The sequence below is a fragment of the Chaetodon trifascialis genome, chromosome 2 (genome assembly GCF_039877785.1).
Source record: "Chaetodon trifascialis isolate fChaTrf1 chromosome 2, fChaTrf1.hap1, whole genome shotgun sequence".
NCBI lineage: Eukaryota > Metazoa > Chordata > Actinopteri > Chaetodontiformes > Chaetodontidae > Chaetodon > Chaetodon trifascialis.
The window spans coordinates 31528440-31540948 of NC_092057.1; the positions used below are offsets into that span (position 1 = coordinate 31528440).

General features: G+C 47.0%; 1 protein-coding gene across 4 annotated transcripts in view; it reads right to left on the reverse strand.

The window, feature by feature from the left end:
- The window catches only part of LOC139347667 (glutamate receptor 2-like), a 236651-nt gene that overhangs the window by 143670 nt on the left and 80472 nt on the right, over positions 1-12509 (reverse strand). The gene's annotated exons all lie outside the window — the stretch shown is intronic.

Here is a 12509-nt window from a genome sequence, read left to right on the forward strand (position 1 = left end):
AACAGCACCGTACTCTGTTTGGCTCCACACTTGCTGATGACCACATCCGGTCTTAGAAAATGAAAAACCCGACCTTTCTTTGTTTCTGTCTCTTGTTTTATTTTTTGTTATTCTAAATAGAAAATGAAAATCAAAGCATTTTTCAAATTTCGTATATCCCTTTTTGATCATGAAAAGGAAGAACGCCTTGTATTTCTATTTAAATTTTTGTATTTTAAAACGAAAATCAAATAACAACTCGTTTTTTGTTTTTTAATACTGTAATGTGTAGTTCAATAACAAGGCCGGAGTGTAGAACAAAAGGCTGTTTACTTGAACAGACAGGCTTTGGAGGAAAACATGACTTTAGCAGCAGATCATAACTATATCGTATATTTCAGTCATCGCCACCTTGATTCTCCTACTCTGTATTACAACACTGCCATCTAGCTTTATGGAGGGGACACAATATCTCCCATCTCTGTAAAAGAACATGCTCTCAATATAAGGTGAATGCCAGTATAAGAAACAAACGAAATAAGTAAATCTTTCTGTAGTGAGGTAAGGTTGTAGTTGTCGTTACGGGAATGAACACCAATAATCAAATACTCTTATGTTACCATTAGCATAGTGGTAACATGCTCAAGAATTAGGTAACTTTTACATAAGGCACATTAAACATGTAACAGTGCACATCATTGTAGATAAAATAATTACTCTCAATTTAACTTCAGTATTGTCTAGTGCATAACCAGTAACAGTAAGTTGAACCTTGTTAGCTGTCTTAGCTGTAATAATCAAGTTACTGTAATCATCTCAGTTTTCTTTTGGTCAAACCTCAGCATGACATAGTCCTTATGCCACTTGGGCTTGTGCTTAACACATGGCACTTTGTGAGAGGGGCAGGGGCGGAGAAATTTGATTGCAGGTGCTATGAGTGTGCTCCAACATTGACTGGGGGTGCTCCTAGAAATACAGTATGTGCACAAGCACACACGTAAACAGTAGTAACTACACAACGTTAATATAGTTTTGCAAGTATTCCAGAACTGTATTATAATGCCACTGTCTGACATTCACTTAATTCAAAAGCCAAAGGTTATGCACAGATTGAGAAACAATGGGATTTCAATTACATTATTTTTTTTAATTGAAGTGCAATCTCTGGTGTGTCTCCCCTGGTGTCTCCCTCTGGTGTTACACCTAAACAGGTCTGTGTGACACGATTACTACTGACACACTAATTAGGTAACTATCTCAAATCAGAACTGCATGAAAGTGGAAACATCCATATGTACTCATCAAATAATGTTTAAAACCATCGTGCCATGAGAGACAAAAACATCAAAATGCAAACACAATAGATAACATACTTGCAAAGAGCATATCAAAACAGCAACCCATCACCATGGGAAATTAAAAAAACACTTCCCATCTGACATACAGTATCACAGGAGGACTATGCGATGGTTGTTGTGGCTGAGGGCGAATGCATCAATGATCTTGTCGACGTTCAGGGCTTGTGCCCTTTTAACGGTATATTGAATTGAATTGAATTGAATTGAATTGAATTGAATTGAATTGAATTGAATTGAATTGAATTGAATATTGATAGCCAAAAGTCCAAGGTTACTGTTATGAGGATCTCTGCTACTGCTCCTCTGATAGGTTTTCAAACGGCGAAGACAGGAGAAAGATCGTTCACAGGAAGAAGATGTAAAGTCAGGGATATACAGAGGAGTTTGTACAAGTCCATAAACGTGTCCTTGTATGGTGCCATGAGGGTTCAAAGTTCCAAAGTTGTGTTAACAGAGTGTCCCTGTTGTGATTTTCTTTTGAGAAGACGTCGGGCTTGATGCAACTCTGCATTTAAGTTATCCTCAGTAATGTCATAATTCTGTACCATAGTAAATAAGCACCTCTGATCTAAAAAAGATCTGTGCTTTGGGTTTAGAGCTGAGACTCCTGACAGCACATGATAAAAAAGCGAGAAAAAAAAAGAGATAAAATGTCATAAAAATATACTTTGTTTAATGATTTTTTATTGGATGTCATGGGGGTGCTATGGGGGTGCTATGTTACCACTAGGGGGAGCTGAAGCACCGGCAAGCCCCTCCTTGGCACCGCCTATGGAGAGGGGTAATGATTAACATCTGTGTGTAACAATCCAGATGTGTCACAGTCTTGCCCAGCCACAGGAGGAGTGTGGGCTAGATTAGAGGCATTCCAAGTCTTCCCATCACTCAGCAAGAAAGAGTTTGGACCCATTCTCTTTCTCACAGTTGCAGGGGAAGTGAATCTGGGGTGAGCTTTTGGGACATGGAAGGCTTCCTTATCCTCACTCTCTCTCCCGGTGCGAAAGAAGGCATGCGTGCGCCACGTTTAGCATCAGTGCAACGCTGCATTTTATCCTGATGTCTCTGAATTGCATGATGAGCAGAAATATATATAGAAACATGGCAGACGGTAGGGAAAGAATATCCAGTTTGGTGCGCATTTTTCTGCCATAAAGAAGTTCATATGGTGAGGTGGCAGTTGCAGCATGTGGTGTTGCACGATACACCTGGAGCCAGTTCATTATAGTCTCTTTCCATGGTTGTGACTGTTGAATGGCAGTTTGAATACAGCCTCTAAGAATACAGATGGAACCTCTCGACAGCTCCATTAGCAGCTGGATAGTAGACAGATGTTCTACTATGGGAGATACCTTGGATGTGCAGGAATGAGGCAGAAGCTGCAGAAGTGAACTGTGGACCATTGTCTGTGACAATGTTCTCTGGGTTACCATGAAGGCTGAAGAAAGATGTCAAGAAGTGAATAACATCCTCAGTAGTGGCAGTATGTGAGAAGGCAAGCTCAGGCCACTTAGAATAATAGTCTGTCAGCGTGATAGCGTATCTGCAGGCAGAAACTGCTGTATCAAAGGGTCCAACAATGTCAAGGCCAAGGCCCGTCAGGTAGTGAGACTAGTTGCAGAGGAGCAGGGTGAGTGTGGGCTGTTTTGTCATTATCTTGACAGAGTATGCATGCAGAGATGCACGACTGTACTTGTGAGTCCATCTTTGGCCACCAGTAGAGGTCGCGCAGGTGTTGCTTTGTGCGGACAATCCCTTGATGACTCTCATGTGCAAGTGTAATCAGTGTGTGTCGCAAAGAGAGTGGTGCAATGAGCCTTGAGCCTCTGAGGATGTAGTTATTCTTGACTGAGAGCTTATCTCTGATCTTGTAGTATGGGGCCAGTACATCACATACTGATTTAATGCAGGAAGGCCAACCACTTTCCATTTGCGAGTGCAGGGCTGACAATTCAGAACAAGAAGAACAAGCAGAGTCAAAGTCAGCCACTGGAAGGGAGCTCAGGGTAGCAGAAATCTGTGCCACCATCTCAGGTTCTGCATCTGGGATAGAGTCCGAAGGCACAGGCAAGGGAAGACATGAGAGACAATCAGCTGCGTAGTTCTGGGAGCCTGGTCGATTTACAATATCGTAGTCAAAACAGAGCAGGCGTGCGGACCAGCGGGCAACGCGCATTCCAGCTTGACCGATTCCTTTTGTGGTGAGTAATGTCGTCAATGCCTGGTGATCTGTGCGGAGAGTAAAACGATGTCCCCATAGATAAGTTCTCCATTTTTCTGTAGCCCACACACAGGTGAGTGCTTCTTTTTCAACGGTCGAATATTTTCTCTCCGTTTCAGTCAGTGTGCGGGAAGCAAAGGCCACTGTCTTCTCTGTGCCATCAGGCTGTACTTGTGCAAAGACAGCGCCAAGTCCATAATCACTTGCATCCGTGGAAATCACAGTTCGCAGAGAAGGGTTGAAAAGAGCAAGTGCAGGACTGTTCACTAGAAGTTGCTTGACTTCCTCAAAGCTGCTTTGGGCTGCAGTGGTCCATGCAAATGTATCTTTGTCAATGGCACATGCACGCATAGGGGCCACAACTGTTGCAAAGTTGGGCAAAAACTTTGAGTACCAGGATACTAGGCCCAGAAAGGATCTTAGGGCAGCAGCATCAGATGGGGAAGGGGCTTTCAGGATGGCATCAATGTGTTCTTGGTCAGGGAGGATGCTATCTGCCGTAACTGTATGACCTAGGAAGCGTAGGGAGGTCTTCCTAAAGTGACATTTGTTCTCATTGAGCACCAGTCCAGCCTCCTTCAGCTTTTGGAGGACAGTACTTAGGTTCTGGTCATGCTCAGTGGGGGTGTTACCATAGACGATGAGGTCATCCAAATAATTCTGGACACCTAGGAGGCCTTTGAGTATGTCAGCCATCATTTTCTGGAAGGCTGAGGGAGCAGACGCAAGACCGTAGGGAACTCTGCAGAATCTGAACAGACCATCATGTGTGATGAATGCTGTGAGATCTCTGCTATCTTCATGGAGAGGCAGCTGGTAGTATGCATTAGCCAGATTGATTGTAGAAAACATCTGTGGGGTCAATTTTCACCTTATGCACAAAGTTTTGTGCACAGCCGATGTCTGGTTCGGCAGGGATGGAAGCAAGTGCAGAGTTTGTGGTCAACACAGGAGCAGGTGAAGCAGTCACACAACTGACAGCAGGAGCAGCAGAGATGCAGCGAGTAGATGCAGGGTTTGTGGTGAACACAGGAGGAAGGACAATGGCTGTGTCCCAATTCAGGGGCTGCATCCTTCGGAGGACCCAGCCTACGTGGCCTACGGAGGCCACGGCCTCAGAGGCTCCTCCGTCGGCCACATCAACTATCGGTAAATGGGACGGTCTAGCCTTCGGAGCATTTCCTGATTGCGTCACGACGTCATTACTTCTTCCCTCCTAACCCGGGAAAAACACACGTACGAAGACAAAAATTTAACAGACGATAGCCGACACAACAGAAACATAACCAACAGACGACGGAACCATAACAGACAGACGATAGACGACAATGGAGCCAAAGGTTTTGCGACACCGGTGGCTCGTTTATCTCCAGCTGGGAGAGCGCCGTGGGGAGGTTACATTAACTGGCTATGTTAACCCATATTAATGTTCATACATAGCTACCATAGTTCGTGGTAATTAATATACCCGTTAATAAACGATACCGTTTTGTGACAAACGCTTGCCATATAAACTATGGACTGACATATATGTCATTTAACCATGAGTCTTGATACAGGGTTCTGTATGCTGTAATTTTAATGCTATGTTTTCAAGATCTGAAAAGTGCTTGAATTGAATAGTTAAATGTGTATGAACCCTGTAAATAACCCTGACTTAATTCAATAGCCTATTAAAATGTTGTGTTATTAAACATCAGAACCATATTGAGAAGCCAAAATGTAATAGATGGAGAAATGAAGCATTATTGCTCCTCCTTGAACTGCCACCTTATCGTGGTGGAGGAGTTTGAGTACCCGAATGATCCTAGAGGCTATGTTGTCCCAAGGCAAACAGGTTCTAGGTGACGGGTCAGACTAAGAGCAGTTCAAGAAGCCCCTATGAAAGAAATTAAAGCAAGGAAGCGTACGTCGCCCGGATTGGCGTCACCGGGGCCCCGCCCTGGAGCCAGGCCTGGGGTTGGGGCTCGCAGGCGAGCGCCTGGTGGCCGGGTCTTTGCCCACGGGACCGAAGGAGCGACGTGGGCCCACCTTCCCGTAGGCCCACCACCCGCAGGAAGGATCAGAAGGGGCCAGTGCTATGTGGAATGGGTAGCAGTCGTGGGCGGGGGCCCCGACGACCCAAACCCTGGACAATGACTCTGGCTATGGGGACATGGAATGTCACCTCACTGTGGGGGAAAGAGCCTGAGCTAGTGCGGGAGGTTGAGCGGTACCAGCTAGAGATAGTCGGGCTCACCTCCACGCACAGTCTGGGCTCTGGAACCCAACTCCTTGAGAGAGGCTGGACTCTCTTCTACTCTGGAGTTGCCCGCGGTGAGAGGCGGCGAGCTGGTGTGGGCTTGCTTATAGCCCCCCAGCTCAGCCGCCATGTGTTGGAGTTCTCCCCGCTGAGCGAGAGGGTTGCTTCCCTGCGCCTTCGGGTTGGGGATAGGTCTCTCACTATTGTTTCGGCCTACGGGCCGAACAGTAGCGTAGAGTACCCGGCCTTCTTGGAGTCCCTGGGAGGGGTCCTGGAAAGTGCTCCAACCGGGGACTCCATTGTTCTGCTGGGAGACTTCAATGCTCACGTGGGCAGCGACAGTGACACCTGGAGGGGAGTGATTGGGAGGAACGGCCTCCCCGATCTGAACCCGAGTGGTGTTCTGTTATTGGATTTCTGTGCTAGTCACAGTTTGTCCATAACGAACACCATGTTCAAGCATAAGGGTGTCCATCAGTGCACGTGGCACCAGGACACCCTAGGCCGGAGGTCAATGATCGACTTTGTAGTCGTATCATCTGACCTTCGGCAGTATGTCTTGGACTCTCGGGTAATGAGAGGGGCTGAGCTGTCAACTGATCACCACCTGGTGGTGAGTTGGATTCGCTGGAAGGGGAAGAAGCGGGACAGACTTGGCAGACCCAAACGTACCGTGAGGGTCTGTTGGGAACGTCTGGCGGAACCCGCTGTCAGGGAAGTTTTCAACTCCCACCTCCGGGAGAGCTTCAACCAGATCCCGAGGGAGGTTGGAGACATTGAGTCCGAATGGACCATGTTCTCCACTTCCATTGTTGATGCAGCCGTCCATAGCTGTGACCGTAAAGTCGGCGGTGCCTGTCGTGGCAGCAACCCCCGAACCCGGTGGTGGAAACCGGAAGTAAGGGATGCCGTCAAGCTGAAGAAGGAGTCCTATCGGGCCTGGTTGGCTCATAGGACTCCTGAGGCAGCTGATGGGTACCGGCGGACCAAGCGTGCGGCAGCTCGGGCGGTTGTAGAAGCAAAAACTCGGGTCTGGGAGGAGTTCGGGGAGGCCATGGAGGAGGACTACCGGTCGGCCTCGAGGAAATTCTGGCAAACCGTTCGGCGCCTCAGGAGGGGGAAGCAGCTTTCTGTCAACACTGGTTACAGTGGAGGTGGGGAGCTGTTGACCTCGACTGGGGATATTGTCGGGCGGTGGAAGGAATACTTCGAGGATCTCCTCAATCCCTCTGTCATGTCTTCCGTAGAGGAAGCAGAGACTGGGGACTTGGAGGTCGATTCATTCATCACCGGGGCTGAAGTCACTGAGGCAGTTCACAAGCTCCTCGGTGGCAAAGCGCCGGGGGTGGATGAGATCCACCCTGAGTACCTCAAGTCTCTGGATGTTGTAGGACTGTCTTGGTTGACACGCCTCTGCAGCATCGTGTGGCAGACGGGGACAGTGCCTCTGGACTGGCAGACTGGGGTGGTGGTCCCTCTTTTTAAAAAGGGGGACCGGAGGGTGTGTTCCAACTATCGGGGGATCTCACTCCTCAGCCTCCCTGGTAAAGTCTATTCCAGGGTACTGGAGAGGAGAATCCGGCCGATAGTCGAACCCCGGATTCAAGAGGAACAATGCGGTTTTCGTCCTGGCCGTGGAACACTGGACCAGCTCTATACCCTCCACAGGGTGCTTGAGGGTTCATGGGAGTTTGCCCAACCAGTCCACATGTGCTTCGTGGACTTGGAGAAGGCATTCGACCGTGTCCCTCGCGTCATTCTGTGGGAGGTGCTCCAGGAGTATGGGGTTGGAGGCCCTCTGTTGAGGGCTGTACAGTCCCTGTACAACCGGAGCAGGAGCTTGGTCCGCATTGCCGGCAGTAAGTCGGACCTGTTCCCGGTGCATGTTGGACTCCGGCAGGGCTGCCCTTTGTCACCGGTTCTGTTCATCATTTTTATGGACAGGATTTCTAGGCGCAGCCAGGGGCCGGAGGGGGTTCGGTTCGGGGGCCGGCAGATTTCGTCTCTGCTTTTCGCGGATGATGTTGTCTTGTTGGCTACCTCGAGCCAGGACCTTCAGCATGCGCTGGGGCGGTTCACAGCCGAGTGTGAAGCAGCTGGGATGAGAGTTAGCACCTCCAAGTCCGAGGCCATGGTTCTCGACCGGAAAAAGGTGGCTTGCTCCCTTCAGGTTGGGGGAGAGTTCCTGCCTCAAGTGGAGGAGTTTCAGTATCTTGGGATCCTGTTCACGAGTGAGGGAAGGATGGAACGTGAGATTGACAGGCGGATCGGTGCAGCGGCTGCAGTAATGCGGTCGCTGTATCGGTCTGTCATGGTAAAGAAGGAGCTGAGCCGAAAGGCGAAGCTCTCGATTTACCGGTCAATCTACGTTCCTACCCTCACCTATGGTCATGAACTTTGGGTCATGACCGAAAGAACGAGGTCCCAGATACAAGCGGCTGAAATGAGTTTCCTCCGCAGGGTGGCGGGGCGCTCCCTTAGAAATAGGGTGAGGAGCTCTGTCACCCGGGAGGAGCTCAGAGTAGAGTCGCTGCTCCTCCGCATCGAGAGGAGTCAGTTGAGGTGGCTCGGGCATCTCTATCAGATGCCCCCCTCCCTAGGGAGGTGTTCCAGGCATGTCCCACCGGGAGGAGGCCCCGGGGAAGACCCAGGACACGCTGGGGTGACTATGTCACTCGGCTGGCCTGGGAACGCCTCGGGATCCCCCCGGAAGAGTTGGAGGAAGTGTCCGGGGAGAGGGAAGTCTGGGCGTCCCTGCTCAGACTGCTCCCCCCGCTCGGCCCCGGATAAGCGGAAGACAATGGATGGATGGATGGATGAAGCATTATTGGTCTAAGCTTTAACATTCACTAGAGTTGTCGTATCAACTAAAATTCTTGTTTAATCCTCCTGTTCTTACCCTCCTTTCTCCATCCAGGCAGATTTTAGGCTGAGCAGAGAGTCCCTGGCAGTGCAGCTGGAGCTTCTCCACCAGGAAAGGTGACACTGATGGGGTGCCACAATAGAGACCTTGGTCTGTCTCTCCTGGCTGGCGAGTGGGACATCCTCCAGTTGTGGTGACAAGGGTGTTTGGGATGCCTCGCTCCACTGTTCACCGCATCGTCCATCGAGTTACTGAGGAGGTGGTGGCCATTCGCCACAGGGTCATCTACCTCCCCAAGACCACAGAAGACCTGGCAGCAGTAACTCAAGGGTTTGCAGGGCTGGCAAGACACAGAGCTTTTCGAAAAACTGCTGGAGCAATCGATGGCTGCCATGTGAGGATCAAGCCTCCAAGCGGTCCTGATGGTCACTGTTATTGGAACAGGAAACTGCTTCAATAATCTTGCAGGACCACCAGGGACTCCTGCTCAGCCTCAACTGTGTATATGTTCTCTGTAAATCTGCAAATCTCTGTAATTAGTAATTTCTGCTGATCTTTTGTAAATAGTTGTACATTTTAAGAATGCCCACTTGTAAATAGAAATATTCATATTGTATCTTTGTAAATATCACAGAAAAAATAAACTAATTGTGTTGTCACTGAAGTAGTTCAAAAGTCTACTTATATTGTAAATAAGAAATGGAATAGATAATGTAACGAGGTTATAAGATTTTAATTTAGATCACAATATTTTTAATTAACAATTTAAATCTAACAACACAGAGCGTAATCAAACAGAAAAAAAAAAACATTAAAAAAAACATCAGCACCTGTCAATCATTTTTTGTCAATCCCATTTCTTGCAGGATTGTTCTAAACATTAGTGAAGCATGACAAAAGGTAAACACACAAGATCACATTATCACAGATATGTACAGATTCACAAAAAGTGACATCAGGACAGACATAAAATTCCCACCCCCACCCAAAAACAACATTAATTTGATGTGATCCAAAGATTATATTTGTACGTTGGTCTTTGTATAGGATTTGGGTTCCTTTATGTAACTTTCACATACAAATACAGTATTTATAGAGAACAACTGGGCTATTCATTTATGCCTCAACAGTTACCTCCATCCGAGTGTGGCCGTGTTTTTGGCCCCCGTAAACAGGTGTTCGTTTTGACCACGGAATTTAATAACTTCCTCCGTCTGCTCCTTGCTCACAAAATGACATGTAAAGCATATTTTCTGTTAGGTCAACAGGCAAAATTATTGTTCAATACAATAATGACAATAACAATAATAATGGTGCTGCTGGTGTTGTTGGTCAAAAAAACATCGGTGCGCAACGCATCTTGGATATGGCAGGCCCCGAAGGATAGTAGTGATGCATCCTCCGAAAACAGGGAAAAGGAGGACACATTTGTCGGCTGCATTTGGAGGACACTTGGAATTTGGACGAATTGGGAAAGCCTTCACGCAGCGTTATGACGTAATCGGCCTTCAAATGCATCCTCCGAAGGATGCAGCCCCTGAATTGGGACACAGCCAGTGTTACCTTTGATGCAGATGTTTAGGGCTTTCATAAGATCTCTTCCTAAGAGAGGGGTGCCCTTCACCACATAGAATGTAGCTGAGGCAGTGAGAGCTCCTCTACTCACTTTGACATGGAGGCAACCAAGCACAGGGATTCTCTTCCTTGTGTAGGTCACTAGCCAACTAACAGGTGGAAGCAGTGGTATGTCGTGTAGGTACTGAACATACATGTAGTGTGGCAAAATAGACACTGCAGATCCAGAACCAGTTCATGCTCTTTGGAAAGAGAAGCAGGTGCACTGATATTGATTTTGCACCTAAGCGTGTCTGGTGCCTGGCTAGGGTTGTTTTAGTAAAGCACAGTCAGTTTACGTAGCTGTATCTCACCTACATCACCGGTCTTGGATAAGCTGGATGAGCAACAAACATGGGCAAAATGTTCAACTTTATGGCAAGACTTGCAAATGGCTTTGATTGCAGGACACTGGGGAGCATTAGCCAGATGTTTGTCAGAACCACACCTGAAACAGCTGCGGGAAGATGTAGTAGTGGCATTGGGTGGCTTATTTGGACGAGTGTGCTGTTTGTTTTTCTTTTTAGTGAACTGTGGACGGGGCTGTACAGCTTACACTGGGACACTGTCATCTGCTGTAATTGCTTTGGCTTGTTGAACAGCGGATTCTACTTGTGATGCAATTGTGAGGGCTTTATCCAGTGTCAAATCTGGTTCAAGCAGGAGCCTCTCTCTTATGTTGAAGTTAGTCACGTGTTCAGTCAACTGATCATGGATCATTTCATCCGTTTTATCATCAAATCCGCATTTTGAAGCAAGATCATGCAGCACGGTCACATACTGTGCAATAGCTTCATGGGGTGCTTGTCTTCGCTGTCTAAAGGCATGCCATTCCACAAAGACGTTGACTTTGGGTGTATAGTGTTTCTCTAGAGCAGCGACAGCAGAGGCAAAAGTATCAACTGTATCTGGTAACAAATAGAAAATCCATTGTCCTTCGGCTCCGAGACAGTGGAGTAATGTAGCTCTCCTGCGTGCTGCTGGCCAAGCATTTCCCATTGCATTAATTACCAGCATATAATTGTTGAAAATCCACAGCCACGTGTCGAAGGGTGTCGTCGGCTCTCCTGGGCACGGCAAAAACATCGGAGGCGCAGGCACATTTATATTGAGTCAACAAAAGATGCAAAAACACAAAATGTGAGGTTCACTCGTTGCCAAAATGTAATGTTGTAGTTCAACAACAAGGCCAGAGTGTAGAACAAAAGGCTGTTTACTTGAGCAAAGGCTGTTTACTTGAACAGACAGGCTTTGGAGGAAAACATGACTTTAGCGGCAGATTGTAACTATATCATATATTTCAGTAGTCACCACCTTGATTCTCCTACAGTGTATTACAACGCTGCCATCTAGCTTTATGGAGGGGACACAACAAATACCTGTTTCAAAACAGAAAATCCATTTGCCAAAATATACACGGACCCCCCGAGTCCGAGTCATTTGATTTTGAGTATCTGCCGATACCGAGTCCCGATCCGATACTTCTAGAAAACATTATGAAATGAACTTAGAGCAAAAAATAAGATCCAGGATGTCCCTTATTTTTCTTTTTTTTCTTTCCTTTTTTTTTTTAAACCAATGGCTCTTATATTAATATGTAACACTTATGCACAATTGTGCATGCATGCAGTGCAGTGTATTATAAACGTTGCCAAGGTAACCGGCTCTGGCCACAGAACCTGCAACTCGGTCGGCCGCAGCTGTTATATTAGGCCTAATCAGTGGAGGGAAGTGAGATGATCGCTTAACGTTATGTTATGTGATACAAAGTATCATTCAGAGGGCAAGTGCACCTTTTACCGCTTGTGTGTGTCCTCCACTGTCTTGCCGTTGTGATAAATAAACTGTGAAACAACGTATGTTAACGTATGTTCTGAGTTTCTGTTGCCACGGTTACCAACTAGCATTTGAGCCAGTGCAATAATTTAGAACAATCAGGCTATTTGACCGGAACTTTTTTATAGGTGTCCACAACACTTTTTAACGGACACTCTGCAGCCAATCAGAATCGATTATTCACCAGACCATGGTATAAAGACTCAATAGTCTAGTATTAAAACAAACAGCTGCTTAATTTAAAATATCAAATATCAAATAATTTCAAATGCAAAAAAATGAGGCCTAAGGCCAATATTGTGCTTTTTGTAACTGCACTAGCTCGTATTCTCAGTGCAGTGTATTGTAAACTGCAGTGCAGTGTATTGAGGTGTCGTATCAAGTTTGTGGTGTTAAAAG